Below are 15,669 nucleotides of genomic sequence, written 5' to 3' on the forward strand. Positions count from 1 at the left end.
AAAGGTCTAGAAAACATGACCTATGAGGAAAGACTGAAAAAACTGGGTTTGTTTAGTCTGGAGAAGAGAAGGCTCGGAGGGAGGCAGGGGACAACATAATGCTTTCAAGGATATAAACAGTTTTTACAAGGAGGAGGGAGAAAAAATGTTCTTCTTAACTTCTGAGGATAGGACAAGAAGCAATGGGCTTAAATTGCAGGAAAGGAGGTTTAGGTTGGACATTAGTAAAAACTTCCTAACTGTCAGGGTGCTTAAGCACTGGAATAAATTGCTTAGGGAGGTTGTGGAATTTCTATCATTGGACATTTTTAAGATCAGGTTAGGCAAACTCCTGTCAGAGATGGTCTAGATAATACTTAGTCTGCTATGAGTGCAGGAGACTGGACTAGATTACCTCTCGAGGTCCCTTCCAGTCCTATGATTCTGTGAGTCTATGATGTGATCACAATTCTAAGAGATTTTCTTGAGCTGAGATACCTGAGATTGGAACAGAGTCAACTGTTACAAAGAATGGGTTTTGAATCCAGTTGGTATTTGGAGATTCATGTTCGACTCAAAGAAAATATTCATGAAAATGGGAATACAATCTAGACGAATGAGTTAATATTTGGACTTTTATAGTATTTTGATAACTTTCACTCTGTTCTTTTTAAAAGTCTGATAACACAGGAAACATCTCAGTGACCCCTTTCTAAATGTGGCATCACCAAAACCAAATCTTCTTCATGGATCCCCGATATTCTCTTTCATATCTAGTATATTTTTATTCCTACCTTGAAGGGTTAGAATCTGTTCATTCAGTTTGCCAAATATATCCCCCAGGTAAGCTAACGAAGTCAACAATAAACATGTAATCTTCAGGGTCTGATTTCCAAAGGAGGAAAATTCTGATTTTGTCACATAATTCCAAGACATGTTGTAACACTATCCCATGTGACAAATCTAACTTCACTGTGTAACATAAGCTGAGTGTGATCAGTCCATATTGTCAATGTATAGCTTTAAAAATCCTGATTAGATCAGATTATATTACTAAACAAACTATATATAATTGAATAAAGTTGCTAAATTGTCCAAACTCTAGTGTGAATCTAGTTTCCTGAATTCTTGAATCTAATGTCTTGAGTCAGTAAAAAAAAATGTTATTTGTTTGTGGAGAGCCACCAATACTAAAATGTTTGGGAACTACAACCATATACTAAGCAGTGTCACCATATAATCATTAAAGAGGGGCAGCAGTAGCAAGAATGCTTAAAGCACCTTTCATAGCTTTCCTTTTAAAAATTCAGGAAATTCTGGTAAATAAGAATTAATAAGCAGATCTTCCTGAGAAACCAGTGCATCTTCATCAGGTTTCAGTTTGGCTTTTGCACAGGAGTTCAACAATTTGTTTTGCTTCATTATAATCTGACAATGTACATTTTGACATCTGGACCATAATCCGTGGGTTAGCCAGGGAGAAAACTATGATTTCGGCATTAATATTCACAACCTCCCCTTTTAGCAAACCAGATTAACACAATATGGTCTAGAGGGCAAGGTCAGGGAATACGTGAATTCTGTGTTCCAAGTGAACGAACTTTTTCTTCACTACAACATAGCATTGGCACAAGACCGTCTCTATAAACAGAAGACATCCAGAAGGAAAATTAAAGTAATCATCTCTCCTCATTCAGTCTACATTTACTAGCAACCTGAGACACAGTCAGAGCTTCCCTGTGATCATGGTAATATTTTTCTACAATTAAAGGCAACTGCAATGTAAATCTAGTATGTCAATGAGCCATGGGTACCAGGACCCACAGTCATTTCTGTAAAACAAGTATGTATAAGTGAACAGATTCATAAAGGTTACTCTTGGCTTGATTTATGATTAATTCTCTTTTAGTTGCTCAGATGGCCCCCATTATCATAATGTCTGAGTGTCTCACAATCTTTAATGTAGCTATCCTCACAGGATAGGAAAATGCTGTTGTTAAGAGATGGGTGAAAACTTGTTATGGGTCGGGTTTAACCCCACTGAGATTGATAAGCATGAATTCACCCTTCAGTTAATATAACTGTAAACCTGAGCCCCACCTAAGACAAAAGTTGTGTGTGAACCCACTAGGATCTTAGTATTGTTTTCGGTAGGGGAGTGTGTGATGTCACAGGGAAGTCAAGAACAAAGAAAGACAGAGGAAAAGAGGCAAGAAAAAGTCAAGTGGGAGCCTGTAAACACAGTGTGACTCTGGAAAGAGCAAGAGAGAGCTTTTGGGTCTGGTGTTGGCTAAAGAGGCTTGGGGACTGTAAGCAAAGAAACTGCTCCTTCTGTTCTTGATTCCTTCCGCATTCAGAGACACAGGACTTTGTACATTCCTTGTAAATAAACAAAACTGCATCAAAGAAATGCCTATTACCAATTTCTACTCCAAACTGGAACATCCCCACGGCCCCAAGTTTGACTAGCTGCTCTGTTCAAAAGGGACAGCTATTATCCAAATTTTACAGATGGGGAAGCAATATTAAATGGCTTGCACAAAATTACAAAGCAAGTTTACGGTGGAGCAAAAATTGAATGTGGGTGTCCCAATTCCCTCTTGACCTGCTGCTCACAAACAGGGAAGAATTGGTAGGGAAGTAGAAGTGGGTGGCAACCTAGGCAACAGTGACCATGAGATGGTCAACTTCATGTTCATGACAAAAGGAAGAAAGAAGAGCAGCAGAATACGAACCCTGGACTTCAGAAAAGCAGACATTGACTCCCTCAGGGAACTGATGGGCAGGATCCTCGGGAGGCTAATATGAGGGGGAAAGGAGTCCAGGAGAGCTGGCTGTATTTTAAAGAAGCCTTACTGAGGGCGCAGGAACAAACCATCCCAATGCAAAGAAAGAATAGCAAATATGGGAGTGACCAGCTTGGCTTAACAGAGAAATCTTTGGTGAGCTTAAACACAAAAAGGAAGCTTACAATAAGTGGAAACTTGGACAGATGACTAGGGAGGAGTATAAAAATATTGCTCAAGTATGCAGGGGTGTAATCAGGAAGGCCAAAACACAATTGGAGTTGCAGCTAGCAAGGGATGTCAAGGGTAACAAGAAGGGTTTCTACAGGTATGTTAGCAACAAGAAGGTGGTCAGGGAAAGTGTGCACCCCGTACTGAAAGGGGGAGGCAACCTAGTGACAGAGGATGTGGAAAAAGCCAATGTACTCAGTGCTTTTTTTGCCTCAGTCTTCACAGACAAGGTCAACTCCCAGACTACTGCACTGGGCAACACAGCATGGGGGAGAGGTGAGCAGCCCTCAGTGGTAAAAGAATAGGTTAAGGACTATTTAGAAAAGCTGGACATTCACAAGTCCATGGGGCTGGATGCGCTGCATCCAAGGGTGCTGAGGGAGTTGGCTGGTGTGACTGCAGAGCTATTGGCCATTGTCTTTGAAAACGTGTGGTGATCAGGGGAGGTCCCGGACAGTTGGAAAAAGGAAAATATAGTGCCCATCTTTTAAAAAGGGAAGAAGAAGAATCAGGTGAACTATAGGCTGGTCAGCCTCACCTCTATCCCTGAAAAAATCATGGAGCAGGTCCTCAAGGAATCCATTTTGAAGCACTTGGAGGTGAGGAAGGTGATCAGGAACAGTCAGCATGGATTCACCAAGGGTAAGTCATGGCTAACCAACCTGATTGCCTTCTATGATAAGATAACTGCCTCTGTGGATACGGGGAAAGGGGTGAACGTGATATACCTTGACTTTAGCAAAGCTTTTGATATGGTCTCCCACAGTATTCTTGCCAGCAAGTTAAAAAACTATGGATTGGATGAATGGATAGAAGTCTGGATAGATTATCAGGTTCAATGGGTAGTGATCAATGGCTCGATGTCTTGTTGGCAGCCGGTATCAAGCGGAGTGCCGGGCCAGTTTTGTTCAACATCTTCATTAATGATCTGGATAATGGGATGGATTACACTCTCAGGAAGCTTGTGGATGACACTAAACTGGGGGGAGAGGTAGATATGCTGGAGAGTAGGGATGGGGTCCAGAATGACCTAGACAATTGGAGGATTGGGCCAAAAGAAATCTGATGAGGTTCAACAAGGACAAGTGCAGAATGAAGAATCCCATGCACTGCTACAGGCTGGGGACTGGCTAAAATGCAATTCTGCAGAAAAGGACGTGGGGATTACAGTGGACAAGAAGCTGGATATGTGTGCCCTTGTTGCCAAGAAGGCTAATGGCATATTGGGCTGCATTAGTAGGAGCAAAAAGAGCAAACATTCTGGGATGTATTAGCAGGAGTGTTGGAAACAAGACATGAGAAGTAATTCTTCCACTCTACTCCACGCTGATTAGGCCTGAGCTGAAGTATTGTGTCCAGTTCTGGGCCCAACATTTCAGGAAAGATGTGGACAAATTGGAGAAAGTCCAGAGAAGAGCAACAAAAATGATTAAAGATCTAGAAAACATGACCTATGAAGGAAGATTGAAAACGTTGCATTTGTTTAGTTTGGGAAAGGGAAGACTGAGAGGGGACATGATAACAGCTTTCAAGTACATAAAAGGTTGTTACAAGGAGGAGGGAGAAAAATTGTTCTTCTTAACCTCTGAGGATAGGACATGAAGCAATGGGCTTAAATTGCAGCAAGGAAGGTTTAAGTTGGACATTAAGAAAAACTTCCTAACTGCCAGGGTGCTTAAGCACTGGAATAAATTGCCTAGGGAAGTTGTGGAATCTCCATCATTGGAGATCTTTAAAAGCAGGTTAGACAAACACCCGTCAGGGATGGTCTAGATAATACTTAGTCCTGCCATGAGTGCAAGGGACTGTACAAGATGACCTCTCGAGGTCTCTTCCAGTTTTATGAGTCAATGATTCTATGAAATGACAAAATAGATGAACTCAGCATCCCAGGGGATATTCACTCCAGCCATCCCCTCTCCTAGAAGCAACCCCAAGCCTGCAGATCCCCCAACCAGAGTTCAGTCTTTTGGTCCTGTCACAACTACCCCTGTCCCAGACCAGCTCTCAGCCTTTCAGTCCCAACTCCTAAACTGCCCAGCCTTCTTTCCTCAACCAGCTCCCAAGCTATATCAAGAGATTTAAACATTTTATTAAAGCTTATGTTAAAATTATCTAAAACACGGCTTAATTAAAAAATTTCTATTCATCTGGGTATAATGCTTGAATTATTCAAAAGAAGCAAGTTTGGTTTTAAAAGTCATAAAATGCATTAGTTGAGAATCTGCAATATCCCCAATTAGGGTTAGTAAATTTAACAGTACAGTTTAAATATCAGTATTCAAATACTCAGGTACATCACACATATAAAGTTATACTAAGAGTAGCTTGTCGAAAATAAACATAGTAATAAGTGTAAATTGTCCCTCAGTAATTGAGAATATAGGGTGGGTTGTCCCTGAATAGATACGGTCCATTAGAGAAGTAGTTCGGCTACTTTCCTGTCTTCACTTCTCATTGGCACTGTAGCTCATTTCTCCTAATGTCCAACAATATGTTCTAAATAAATGTCCCTTGAACACCTGATGATGTCTGACATCATGAGTCACTGCATCCACCAGGCATAGTGCTGACTGATTCCATATTCCCATAACATTCGCTCATTACTGGGATCCCTTGCACTCTGGTGATCAGCGTGTGTATTTGAACCTCACAACCCCTAGCTCTCAAGGCATCAGCTGTGGGGAGGGGTGTATTTCTCCACCTTTTGAGCTTTGGCATAGCGGAAGGTCGGGGTCCTATTCTCCAAAGGAATTGTGATGTCCACCATGAGGTTCCTCTTCTGTTCCTCATTATTAATGACGGTGTCTGGTCTCAGTTGACTGTCCGTTCAAGGAACAGTGGCGTCCACGACAACCTTCCCCACATGTGGAGGGATGACCATGATTAAGTGGTCTTGGATGGTGGTGTGGTACAGCTGCCAGGTTCTGAAATGGGTCTTGCATCTACACAAGACATGGGGTAGCATCTCATTAGCATAGCCACACTTTCTGCATCATTTGTTCCAATTCCCATGGCAGACAGCTCCGTTCAATGGGACTGTGATGGTGTGCGAGTCACCACTGCAGTGCCTCCTTCTGGCTGTCCTGGGAATTAGCTCTGCTTGCTAGTGTGCCTTCTTCTCGTGATGTCTCGCTGCCATCACTTCTGTTCCTGGACCCATGTCACTCGAAGGACAATGGCGTCCTCTTCAGGACACAGCCCTTCGGCTACCACACTTTGTGCTCCCCTCTTCCAGGGGAGTATACCGCAGTCCAGTAGTCCAGCCTATTCCTCAGTGGCAAGTGGGGTGAGGGGGCAACCTGGGCCCACCCACTACTCTGGGTCCTGGCCCAGGGACTCTGTAAATGGCAGCCATGTGCTGCATCCCCTCCAACCTCTCAGTCTACTTCCCTGGACCGCTTCCCTGTAGCCCCAGCACCTTCTCCTTCCTTATCTCAGGGCCTCAGCATGCCAGTCTTAGCAGTCAGCCAGGAGCTGCTGTTATTCCAAATGCCACCCAGGAAGGTACCACCACTGGAAGGAATAGCATCTCCTTGGAAATCCAACCCCCTCCATGGAGCCTCAACACCTCTCTGGATGCTGGCCAAGCCAAACCTCCTGATACTACTCCCCCAGATCATGGAGAACCATCTAGCAAAACAGTTCAAGTGACTGAACCCCGTCCAACACAGGAAGAAGAAAGGGAGAATGATTACATCTACTTGCAGTATCCCCTCCCTAAGGACGTGCTCCTCTGCCCTATCCGCTACCTGGTCCAAGGATTCCAACACCTTGGTGGTCTTAATAGACACATTAAGAGAATCCAAAGCAAGATCACCTTCTGATGTGCCCTCTGTGACAGGCCTTTTGCAACACAGAAGAAATGTAAGTCCCATCAAGACACTTGCAAACGGCATCTTGCACCAGAAGAGGCCAACTCTAGCAGACTCCATTGTTGCCATCCCACCCCTGCTCTGAATACAGAAACCCTGTATGCCCAGCTCCTGCTTCTAACTCCCCTCATAACCCTGCTAATTCATCCCAGCCACGACAGGAAAAGATGGTGCAATAACTTACTGCCATAAGAACTACTTCAGTTGCCAGGATCACTGAACAGGAAGTTGTCTTCAAAAGGACAAGTGCTACCTTGAAGATCTCTAAGCAGGACCCCAACAATAGGAGGATTCCCCCACCCCAGACTATGCAAGGTAAGTCCATCTCTAGAAGGCTCAGTACTCCCTCACAGAATGTCTAGCATGATCTCATCATTAGAAGGGTCAGCACCTCCCCGCAGATAACTTGGCAGGATTCTGCCACCAGAAGGGCTAGCATTACCTCGCAGGACACCAAATGGGACCCTGCCAATGGAAGGACCATCTCCTTTGCTAGGACCATACAGCAGGACCTCATCCTTAGATGCACCAGCACAGCCCCGAAGACCACCCAATGGGACCTCGTCCCCAAAAGAGCTCACATTACAACAGAGACCTCCCAGATAGACCTCTCTCACAGAAGTCAGAGCGGTGGATTATCTACACCAATGGAAGAATCCCTTCCATCTACATAGGTAGTCTCTACACTAAAGTGCTACAGAAGAGCTGCTGCAGTAGCGCAGCTGTGCCACTGTAGCTTTTAAAGCCCTTATATGTAACTATTAGCTTTTAATTGCATTCATAATTTGAAAGTTAGGAAGAATTCCCCTATTTACAATCTAACTTGTTGAGATTTTTCATTTCACATCTAACACAAAAATTCTATAGGTTTCAGGATCTAACCCTGCACCTCTAGAGTCTCCAGTTAAATATCCATTTGCTCAGATGAATTATGCAGCTGAATCTTTTTAAGTGAAAGAGTTAATGGAAAGATTTGTCACTGACCCATTTCTGAACAGAACCACAAAGTGTACACTAATATTTTCTTAGGCCATCTCTCTGTTCCACAAATGTATTTAATATGCAGTCCCCACATTGGGGACACATCAGATATTAAACTGATAAGAACAGAGTTAAAAATGTATTAAAGCTTATATTAACATTCTCTAAAACACAGATTACAGTAACTCCTCACTTAACGTCATCCCGGTTAACGGTGTTTCATAGTTATGTTGCTGATCAATTAGAGAACATGCTCATTTAAAGTTGTGCTTATAATGTTGTTTGGCAGCCGCCTGATTTGTCCACTGCTTGAAGAAAGAGCATCCCTTTGGAGCTAGCTGATGGGGCCATGGAACCAGGGTGTGTGATGTTGCACCCCATAATACTTTATAGCAATATGCTTATGAATGTAAATATGACATAACTAGAATACGTTTTATGCTAGATATGCCATGTAACATATCTTTGCAAAGGTTATGTTCTACTGAATGTATTCATCCTATTCATATGCATATATCATTTTTATATCTGAAGTTATGAGCATTGGCTCTATGCTTGTATTTAAAGTGTTTGCTGTAGAAAGCACCTAAGGCAGATTTGGTCAACATAGTGTGAAGGGGTTATTCAAGTAATTGGGGGTGCTTGGCCAACAATGGACCTTGATAGATGCCAATCCACATTTGAGCTTTCCTGGGAACATTCGGGCTAACATGCCATTGGCCTGTAAAGAGAGAGGGTTTTCCACCCACAAGAGGGAGATTATATAAGCCCAGGGGAAACCTCTCAATTTTGTCTTCAGCTGTCTCAAGAGGCCTTTCCACCCTAAAGGATGCCTAAAAGAAACTGGAACAAATGACAGTAACTACAGGGGTGTGAATGATTGCTTGACCCAGGCTAGAAGGAGGTTACTCTGTCAAAGAAGCTTATTGAAATATCTCTGAGAGTAAGATTTACCTGCATTTAGTTTCCTACTGTATTAGGCTTAGACTTGCGTGCTTTATTTTGTTTTGTTTGGTAATTTACTTTGTTCTGTCTGTTATTACTTGGAACCTCTTAAATCCTACTCTTTGTATTTAATAAAATCACTTTTTACTTATTTTTTAACCCAGGGTAAGTATTAATACCTGGAAGGGGGGAGGGGAGGGAAAACAGCTGTGCGTATCTCTCTATCAGTGTAATAGAGGGCGAACAATTTATGAGTTTACCCTGTATAAGCTTTATACAGGGTAAAACGGATTTATTTGGGGTTTGGACCCCATTGGGAGCTGGGTATCTGAGTGCTGGAAACAGAAGCACTTCTTAAGCTGTTTTCAGTTAAGCTTGCAGCTTGTGGGGGATGTGGTTCAGACTTGGATCTATGTTTGCAGCAGGCAAGAGTGTCTGGCTCAAACAAGACAGGGTACTCAAGTCCCAAGCTGACAGGGAAAATGGGCTCAGAGGTAGTCTAGGCACATCAGATGGCAGGCCCAAAGGGGGTTTCTGTGACCCAACCCATCACAGGGTGGACTGGCAGCCCCCGTATCAGCTCTCCTAAGTTCCCTGTGGTGGTAGAAGCCCAGCAGGCTAGCAATTGCCAGGCAGTTCAGCTGTCCCTTCCCCCACCGTCGTGTGATGCTCCTGCCCTCTGCCTTGGAGCTGCTCCTGAGAGCCTCCTGCTTGCTGTGCAGGGGCTAATGTCAGGGTCTCCTCCTCCCCCCACTCCTGCCCCCTGCTCCTGTACCCCATCTCCACAGAGCAGTGGGGGGAACATGACAGGGCTCAGGACGGAGGGAGCTTTCTGGCAGCAGCTGCTGTCTCAACTTGTTGATCTACTTAACAAGGCAGTGTACTTAGAGTGGGGTCAGTATACTTAAAGGGGCAATGCATGTCTCTCTCACACACACATGGTGTGTGTGTGTCTCTCTCTCTCACTCACTCACACACACACAATCTCTCTCTGCCATGCTATGTCTCCCCCCTTCATTCGTGCTGCCTTGTAGAGTGTGAGGCTACATTAACAACATGTTAACACTTGAAGGCTCAGCCGTGTGCTAGTTCATCGTTTAGCAGTAAGACATTCCCTGGGAAATATCCCACCATCTTCCACCCTCTGATTTCACTACCTCAACCAAGCTTCACAATCATCATTGCTGTATATATATATATATAGTGTCTTTTGTCTGGCTGGCGAAAAAAAATTCCCTGGAACCTAGCCCCCCCCCCTTTTACGGTAAAGCAGTGCTCCGGGGGGGCGGGGCTGTGCACTACGGTGGCTCAAAGCAAGTTCAATATAACATGGTTTCACCTATAACGCGGTAAGATTTTTTGGCTTCCAAGGACAGCGTTATATCGAGGTAGAGGTGTAACAGGTTTGTTTTAAACAGTCATAAGATAGTTTAAATATCAGTATTCAAATAATCAGGTACATTATTCATGGGAGGTTATACTATGAGTTGTGTGATGGGGCAAGGCCAGATGGCTACAGTAAAGTACTGAGTAACAGGTATGTTAGCCCCAGGCTAAACAAATCCCTAGTACCGTGGCAACCAAATGGCAGTTGCTCCAGGTTAATCAAGGCACCTGGGGCCAATTAAGATCTTTCTAGAAGGCAGTGAAGATAGCTACATTGATTAGAACACCTGCAGCCAATCAAGGCAGGCTAATCAGGGCACCTGGGTTAAAAAGGAGCTCACTCCAGTCAGGCGGGGAGGAGCCAGAGGAGAGGAAGTGCGTGTGAGGAGCTGGGAGCAAGAGGCGCAAGGAGCTGAGACTGAGAGGGTGTGCTACTGGAGGATTGAGGAATTATCAGACAATCAAGCATTATCAGGAAGGTCCTGTGGTGAGGATAAAGAAGGTGTTTGGAGGGGGCCATGGGGAAGTAGCCCAGGGAGTTGTAGCTGTCATGCAGCTGTTACAGGAGGCACTATAGACAGCTGCAATCCACAGGGCCCTGGGCTGGAACCTGGAGTAGAGGGCAGGCCCTGGTTCCCCCCAAACCTCCCCACTCCTGATCAGACACAGGAGGAGTTGACCCAGACTGTGGGTTCCACCAGAGAGGAAGATCACTGAAGTGAGCAAATCCGCCAATAAGCACAGGACCCACCAAGGTAGAGGAGGAACTTTGTCACAACTGGTGTCAGGGGTGGGATTTTTGGTGTGCACAGCGCGGCGGAAGAAGGAGGGTGATTTAAAAAAAAAAAAGAGGGTTAATTTTTTTTGTCACCACAATGGATGACGTAGTGCGGGCACTGATACAAGCCACGGTGGCCCAGCAGGAGGCTACCCATGTCCAGGCAGCCGCCCAGCAAGAAGCAGTGCGGCTGCAGCAAGAGACTAATCGCCTGCTGATGGACCAAGCTGCTCAAGATCGAGCTATGTTGCGGGAACTGGTAAACCAGGTAAAGACCCTTACAGAGCTGAACCGTGGCCATGATGGGACGCGGCTCATACGGGCTAGCCATTGGCTGCAGAAAATGATGCGGGAGGATGATGTAGAGGCATACCTTCTGGCCTTTGAGAGGACAGCCCTACGGGAGGCCTGGCCTCGAGATCAGTGGTCTGGCATCCTTGCCCCATTCCTGTGTGGGGAGGCCCAGAAGGCCTACCATGATCTGCCTGAAGAGGCTGCAGCAGACTACTCCCAGCTGAAGGCAGAGATTTACCTGTAAGTTACTTTCAGGTAAGTCTGCAGCTTTGGGGCATGTGGTTCAGATCCTGGGTCTGGGTTGGAGCAGATTGGTGTATCTAGCTCAACAAGACAGGGTGCTGGAGTCCTAAGCTGCCAGGGCAGGAAAGCAGGGGCAGAAGTAGTCTTGGCACATCAGTTGGCAGCTCCCAAGGGGGTTTCTGTGATCCAGCCCATCACAGGTGGACTCTCCAGTCACTGCTAGAGAGACGGCGGTGGGAGAGAGTGTGCCTGAGTCAAAAACCTGACAATTTTGATCAGAAAAATGGACATTTCCCATCAGAAAATGGACATTTCCAACACATTTCCATTTTGAAAACACATCCAGTGTGGAACAAAGGCAACATTTGAAACTTTGAGGTTGTTGCAAAATGGAATTTGTTATTCTCTGGCCAACTCTGTATATGATCAAGAAGATGAATGGAAGCACTTGGTCCTCTTGGCATGGGGCTGGATTTGCTCCAAATATCCAGAGGTTTACAAAGAGGTACTTCCAAGAGTTTACTAGTACATCTGAAGAGAAAGAACATATCTGCAAATAGTTAAGTAAATAGTCTCCGACTTTGATAGGTTCACTATACCAGTACTGATATAAAAATATTCTTTACAGTGACTATTTTGTCTCTAACTCAGGTATTTATAAGCACCTTGGTATCTAAGTACACAGAATAAATTAAACTAGTGTTTGCTCTCTCCCCATTCCCTGGGGAACTATACATGGTTTTTATTTCTTTGTGTTTTGGGGGTGGGGCCTGTACAGGGCATTTAGCATTTGCAGCATTTTGCATTTTTTATATATGTGGCATCAAATTTAGACCATGACCATTGTGAATCTCTTGATATACAGTATAGCAGTATTAAATTATTGTAAATGAGAACGGAATTGGGGAGTGCATATAAAATGGACTTAACTTGGTCCATAAGTCCAGCTATGTGAAACTCTTTTTCTTTTGTACTATATAAAACCTACTTCTGTGGCATCAATTGAAGTACTGGTACTGTACTCAAGCCTTCAGAGATTTGGGTTTATACTAAGAAATCTAAGATCTGGAACCCTCAGGGACTTGATCCTTAAAATGATAGATGACTTGATAAGAAAAGATTTATATTTTATTATGCCATTGCTCACATTTTTGGTCCAACATTGTAATCATTAATCCACTGGAGGATGGAGGAACAGCTGGAATATTTAAAAACCTCTAACCAATCAGAAGCATTCCATTATTTGAATATCAGAGCTTATTTGATGATAAAAAATTAACTAATAACTAAAGGAGGATCATGTATAGCTGATCTAAATTAATTTTTAAAATGTGCTTCCAAATGACTCAGAAAACAAGAGTTTCTTAGGAAGCCTGATCTAACAGAGGAAAATAAATAAAATCATTGCAAAAAATGTATCTTATTCCTCCTATAACCTTGACACCCACTCTAGATTATTTATGTCACTATCCTTGGTGCTGAGGACAGATTGCAGAGAAGGATCTTGAATTAAAAGTGCCATCTGCAAACTAGAATGTATTGATACTGTAGCTCTGACAAATGGGTACAGAATGAGTCAAATATTTTTGATATTCTGATTCTAGGAAATAATGCGGAAATGATTAGTCCAAAGGATTCTATCTAACATTTGTTGTAAATGTGATGCTTTACAATTGACAAAGGTATTTTCAGTTTGGTTTTGTGTCATTGTTTTGTCTCATTGAAGTGAAACAAACAATCTTTCCTTTAACCTCACTGCTAGGTTAGCTTTAAGTGGTAAAAGATTGTGAATATTGCAAAGCTGTCTTCTTCAGCAAGATTTTTTTTGGAAGTCAGATGATTACTATATTTTTAAGGATATTTCCTTTACAACCTCTACTGTATAGAGGTTGGAAAATAGGATGAATCCTTTCTGAAGGATTTCTGAATTCATTTGAAAGTTTTCAATTGCAACATAGAAGTTAATGTATGCTTTTGATAAAAAAGATAAAAGATGCTGCAAATTGTTGGTCCCCAATAAATTTCACCTGGGACACAATATTACAAGATAAAAAGCAGCATTACCTCCCATTGAAATAAATATATGTTGATACTATAGGTTTGTACAGTGCTAGCCCAATGGAGCTAGGAACTTGTTGAGGCCTGGAGGCACTATCATAATATAAATGTTAAATAATAAACTAAATCAAGGAACCTTGGATGTTCAAACCAGGATTAATAAGCAGCACTTGAACAGATGCTTACACATGCACTATTCTATATAATTGGTCATTAAGTAATTAAGTCATAAGCACATATTATAATAAGCCAGTAGACACAGGACAATATAGAGGAGACATATCTTTTCATTTATATGAAGACTGCTATAACCCTGGTACCTTTGCATCCTTGTTGAGTATTATTAACTATCAATTTTTCTCTCTCAGTATTGTCACAGTTACAAGGTTAGCTATACCTTTTATCTGCTTCAGTCTCTCTCAAGTGTATCCTTTCAAGTTACAATGCCTGCCCCATCACTCTTCTCAGGGTGGAATGCACAATACTCCCTCCCCTGTAGCCCAGGGGAGTGTTGTAGCTCCCCTGGGCTACAACACCTTTGTTTACCAATGTGTTTCCTCAGCAAGTCCAGCTGAGTTTGGCACCTGCAAGAGACTTCCCTTCAGGAGCTGTGACCAGTAGGTGATACAGCAACTCAGAGGGACTTCTTCAAAACTAAGGGCTAAAACAACAAGCAGCTTACACACATTTGTTTTCCAAAAAGTTGGGTAGGTATAACATGTCCCAGAGACTGAGAAAGGTGGGTTAGTCTGCTCCCCATAAGTCACTTCCTCCTTCTGTCTCTTTCTCAGCCCTGGTCTACACTATGAGTTTAGGTCGAATTTAGCAGCATTAGATCGATTTAACCCTGCACCCGTCCACACGACGAAGCCATTTTTGTCGATTTAAAGGGCTCTTAAAATTGATTTCTGTACTCCTCCCCAACGAGGGGATTAGTGCTGAAATCGACCCTGCTGGGTCGAATTTGGGGTAGTGTGGATGCGATTCGATGGTATTGGCCTCCGGGAGCTATCCCAGAGTGCTCCTTGTGACCGTTCTCGACAGCACTCTCAACTCAGATGCACTGGCCAGGCAGACAGAAAAAGCCACGCAAACTTTTAAATTTCATTTCCTGTTTGGCCAGCGTGGTGAGCTGATCAGCACAGGTGACCATGTAGTCCCAGAATTGCAAAAGAGCTCCAGCATGGACTGAACAGGAGGTACTGCATCTGATCGCAGTATGGGGAGATGAATCCATGCTATCTGAACTCCGTTCCAAAAGATGAAATGCTGGAATATTTGAAAAAATCTCCAAAGGCATGAAGGACAGAGGTTAAAACAGGGACCCGCAGCAGTGCCACGTGAAACTTAAGGAGCTCAGGCAAGCCTACCAAAGAACTAGAGAGACAAATGGCCGCTCCAAGTCAGAGCCCCAGACATGCCGCTTCTATGATGAGCTGCATGCCAACTACCCCATCCCTGTGCTTCCCTCCTCCCCCACCCTTCCTGGGCTACCTTGGCAGTTATCCCCCCATTTGTGTGATGAATTAATAAAGAATGCATGAATTTGAAACAACAATGACTTTATTGCCTCTACAAGCAGAGATCAAAGAGGGGAGGGGAGGGCGGTTGGCTTACAGAGGAGTAGAGTGAACAGAGAAGTAGAGTGAACTAGAGTTTTCATCAAGGAGAAACAAACAGAACTTTCACACCATAGCCTGGCCAGTCATGAAACTGGTTTTCAAATCTTCTCTGATGCACAGTGTGCCCTGCTGTGCTCTTCTAACCACCCTGGTGTCTGGCTGCGGTTAATAAGTGGCCAGGTGATTTGCCTCAATCTCCCACCCCATCATAAACATCTCCCCCTTACTCTCACAGATATTGTGGAACACACAACAAGCATTTATAATGATGGGAATATTGGTTTCACTGAGGTCTAACCGAATCAATTAACTGCGTCACTGAGCTTTTAAACATCCAAAGGCACATTCTACCACCATTATGCACTTGCTCAGCCTATAGTTGAACTGCTCCTTAATATTGTCGAGGCTTCATGAGCCATGGGAGCCTGGGGTAGGCTGGGATAGGTGCAACCTCGTGGTGCTGCCAACCGGGGGAGCAGCCTGAGGCAGAA

The sequence above is a fragment of the Mauremys reevesii genome, linkage group 3 (assembly GCF_016161935.1).
Source record: "Mauremys reevesii isolate NIE-2019 linkage group 3, ASM1616193v1, whole genome shotgun sequence".
NCBI classification, from domain to species: domain Eukaryota; kingdom Metazoa; phylum Chordata; order Testudines; family Geoemydidae; genus Mauremys; species Mauremys reevesii.